At 56.4% G+C, this 3751-nt stretch overlaps 2 non-coding genes across 2 annotated transcripts; both read left to right on the forward strand.

The window, feature by feature from the left end:
• Positions 1 to 672: 672 nt before the first annotated feature.
• On the forward strand, positions 673 to 2585 carry LOC124224622 (small subunit ribosomal RNA). Its single transcript, XR_006884900.1, has one exon. It is a non-coding gene; the product is annotated as a small subunit ribosomal RNA (ribosomal RNA).
• Positions 2586 to 3426: 841 nt separating this feature from the next.
• Positions 3427 to 3581, forward strand: LOC124224618 (5.8S ribosomal RNA). Its single transcript, XR_006884895.1, has one exon. It is a non-coding gene; the product is annotated as a 5.8S ribosomal RNA (ribosomal RNA).
• The last annotated feature ends 170 nt before the right edge of the window (positions 3582 to 3751 follow it).

The following is a 3751-nucleotide window of genomic DNA, read 5'->3' on the forward strand; positions in this document are numbered from 1 at the left end:
TCATATGAGCCTCGGTTAATTTCGACAAAGTTCCCGGAGTTCGAAATTTTTTCGATAGCCCGCGGAGGTTTCGCCCCGTAAGCCGACCGTGCTACCACCGTACCGGCGCCGACGTCCTAGCGGCCAGGCTCCTACTAGTAAGAGGAGCGAGTCGGTCGGGCCGGTCTCCCGTCGTCCGCCTGCTACGCCGTACCGGTACGTGCTCGAGCACGATACGTACTTCGGCGTAGACCAGGAGCGGGCGTTCGCGGACCGTTCCGTGCCTCGTACCAAAGAAACTACGCGACTCGCGTTGTTTCATCTATCGTCACTGCATTACCGCGGGTCGGTGTCTCAGACCGAATGGCCCTTGACGCGGGTACCAAGAAGTTCGGCTCTCCGTGAAACACGGAAGGCCGAACGCTCCAACGCACGCGTCAACTCGCTTCTTTCCGAGCGTACACTCAAAGACCAGAGATGTTATAACAACGTATCCCAGACGCTTTCAATCTAGCCGACGGGTACGGGAGATCGTTCGAACGCTTATAAGCCGAGTGTCGAAGGTGGCGGCACACGGATCCGGGGCTGCCTGCGTGCAGTCCCGAAACTTACAGTAGACGCGCGGCCGACCGGGCTACGAGACCCGGTCGGCGATGGGTGGCGCACGTCCGAGCCGAGATTTTGTATCGAAGCTCCCTGGTTGATCCTGCCAGTAGTCATATGCTTGTCTCAAAGATTAAGCCATGCATGTCTCAGTGCAAGCCAAATTAAGGTGAAACCGCGAATGGCTCATTAAATCAGTTATGGTTTCTTAGATCGTACACACATTTACTTGGATAACTGTGGTAATTCTAGAGCTAATACATGCAAACAGAGTTCCGACCAGAGATGGAAGGAATGCTTTTATTAGATCAAAACCAATCGGCGGCGGGTACGTCCCGTCCGCCGTTTACCTTGGTGACTCTGAATAACTTTGGGCTGATCGCACGGTCTCGTACCGGCGACGCTTCTTTCAAATGTCTGCCTTATCAACTGTCGATGGTAGGCTCTGCGCCTACCATGGTTGTAACGGGTAACGGGGAATCAGGGTTCGATTCCGGAGAGGGAGCCTGAGAAACGGCTACCACATCCAAGGAAGGCAGCAGGCGCGCAAATTACCCACTCCCGGCACGGGGAGGTAGTGACGAAAAATAACGATACGGGACTCATCCGAGGCCCCGTAATCGGAATGAGTACACTTTAAATCCTTTAACGAGGCTCCATTGGAGGGCAAGTCTGGTGCCAGCAGCCGCGGTAATTCCAGCTCCAATAGCGTATATTAAAGTTGTTGCGGTTAAAAAGCTCGTAGTTGAATCTGTGTCCCACGCTGTCGGTTCACCGCTCGCGGTGTCTAACTGGCATGATTGTGGGACGTCCTACCGGTGGGCTTAGCCCTCCGGGGCGGCCCAACTAATATCCCATCGCGGTGCTCTTCACTGAGTGTCGAGGTGGGCCGGTACGTTTACTTTGAACAAATTAGAGTGCTTAAAGCAGGCTATTTTCGCCTGAATACTGTGTGCATGGAATAATGGAATAGGACCTCGGTTCTATTTTGTTGGTTTTCGGAACCCCGAGGTAATGATTAATAGGGACAGATGGGGGCATTCGTATTGCGACGTTAGAGGTGAAATTCTTGGATCGTCGCAAGACGGACAGAAGCGAAAGCATTTGCCAAAAATGTTTTCTTTAATCAAGAACGAAAGTTAGAGGTTCGAAGGCGATCAGATACCGCCCTAGTTCTAACCATAAACGATGCCAGCTAGCGATCCGCCGAAGTTCCTCCGATGACTCGGCGGGCAGCTTCCGGGAAACCAAAGCTTTTGGGTTCCGGGGGAAGTATGGTTGCAAAGCTGAAACTTAAAGGAATTGACGGAAGGGCACCACCAGGAGTGGAGCCTGCGGCTTAATTTGACTCAACACGGGAAACCTCACCAGGCCCGGACACCGGAAGGATTGACAGATTGAGAGCTCTTTCTTGATTCGGTGGGTGGTGGTGCATGGCCGTTCTTAGTTGGTGGAGCGATTTGTCTGGTTAATTCCGATAACGAACGAGACTCTAGCCTGCTAAATAGGCGTACCTTCCGGTATCTCGAAGGCCCCCGGCCTCGGTCGGGCGGTTTTTACTACCGGCGTACAAATAAATCTTCTTAGAGGGACAGGCGGCTTCTAGCCGCACGAGATTGAGCAATAACAGGTCTGTGATGCCCTTAGATGTTCTGGGCCGCACGCGCGCTACACTGAAGGAATCAGCGTGTCTTCCCTGGCCGAAAGGCCCGGGTAACCCGCTGAACCTCCTTCGTGCTAGGGATTGGGGCTTGCAATTATTCCCCATGAACGAGGAATTCCCAGTAAGCGCGAGTCATAAGCTCGCGTTGATTACGTCCCTGCCCTTTGTACACACCGCCCGTCGCTACTACCGATTGAATGATTTAGTGAGGTCTTCGGACTGGTACGCGGCAATGTCTCGGCATTGCCGATGTTGCCGGGAAGATGACCAAACTTGATCATTTAGAGGAAGTAAAAGTCGTAACAAGGTTTCCGTAGGTGAACCTGCGGAAGGATCATTAACGTTTCGTACTGCCGAAGCAGCGACTCGTAAGCGCGCGGGGCTGTCTCGCCGCGAGAGCGGCGTGTCACGCCCACGTGTCGCGAACAAAATTTCACAAAAGTTTGAACGACGTAACGGTCGGGCCCGGTTGCCGCGGCGCGCAACACAATCGTCGTGACAACGAACGCGGTGCTGACGCCGGATCCGATGGGTCCGGCGTTCGCCGCGGTCGCGACGAGCGCAGTCGCCGGCTAAAACCGCCCGACGACCGACTCGCGCCGAGGCGTCGACCCGTCGCTCCGCGTCCAGCGCGGAGCAGCGGCGGGTCGTTCGCGCCTCCGGCCGACTCGGTGCCGAGAGGGGACCGCTCCGCGGTCCGCCTCGACTCGTTCGACCCGGTCAGGTCGTACGAGGGAGACGTGCGAAGCTGGTCTCAGCGCTTCTTCGCGGGCAGCCTGTCTGCGCCCGGGTGTCCTCGGTGCAACGCCGTTACACCCCGGACGCAGGCCGCGAACGCGGTAGGCTTCGGAGAGAATTTTCGCCCGTACGAGGAAGCTCGCGTCAGCGTCGAGGGCAGCGATGCCCGGGACTCGCTGACGCGGCCCACTGCCGTCCGCCGTCAATCGTTTGCATTGCGAGCCGATCGGGTCCGGCGCCGGTCAATTCCGGCAGACGACCCGTGAACTCGAGGCGACGTCGGCTCTTGAACTATCGCACGAACGAAATTTGACGCGCGGCGCGCGTTCCTTCCCGCGCGCAACCGCGCAAGGGCTGACGCACGCGGCGCCGCGCTCACGACCACAGAAAGCCGGTAACAACCGTAATTTTAGCATTTTTAATGCAAAATTCACATATATGATTACCCTGAACGGTGGATCACTTGGCTCGTGGGTCGATGAAGAACGCAGCTAATTGCGCGTCAACTTGTGAACTGCAGGACACATGAACATCGACATTTCGAACGCACATTGCGGTCCACGGATACAATTCCCGGACCACGCCTGGCTGAGGGTCGTTTAACAACGACAGACTGCTCCGTAGGCAACGGTGCCGCGAAAACCCCCGACCCGGGGGAACACAGCGCACCGTGCCTTCGCGAGCGAATGACTGGGCGTTCGCAGCCTCAAACAAAGGTCGCGTCGCCTCAAACGAACACGTATGTCACGGTCACGACGCGTCGCCGCA

This window comes from Neodiprion pinetum, unplaced genomic scaffold, assembly GCF_021155775.2.
Source record: "Neodiprion pinetum isolate iyNeoPine1 unplaced genomic scaffold, iyNeoPine1.2 ptg000192l, whole genome shotgun sequence".
NCBI lineage: Eukaryota > Metazoa > Arthropoda > Insecta > Hymenoptera > Diprionidae > Neodiprion > Neodiprion pinetum.